We start from the raw sequence: 228 nt of genomic DNA, 5'->3' as shown, positions 1-228 counted from the left end.
TGCATATACGTATGTATACGTATATATAAAATCCTTACAACCCGAAAATAAAAATGTCACAGAGGAGCAACAGATTTCTTGAGTACAAATTAAAGCACATAATAGATTGGATTATTTAATTCAATGTATCTTAAGGTTTGTAACAATCCTAAAATCAGTTTCATTAATAATTCTAATAAGCCTGTTCTATATTTTCATTTCAAAATGACGCAACCTCAGCCATGGCCA

This window comes from Penaeus monodon, chromosome 31 (genome assembly GCF_015228065.2).
Source record: "Penaeus monodon isolate SGIC_2016 chromosome 31, NSTDA_Pmon_1, whole genome shotgun sequence".
In the NCBI taxonomy this organism is placed as follows: domain Eukaryota; kingdom Metazoa; phylum Arthropoda; class Malacostraca; order Decapoda; family Penaeidae; genus Penaeus; species Penaeus monodon.
The sequence above is the reverse complement of the archived record's forward strand: the minus strand, read 5'-3'. Positions refer to the sequence as shown.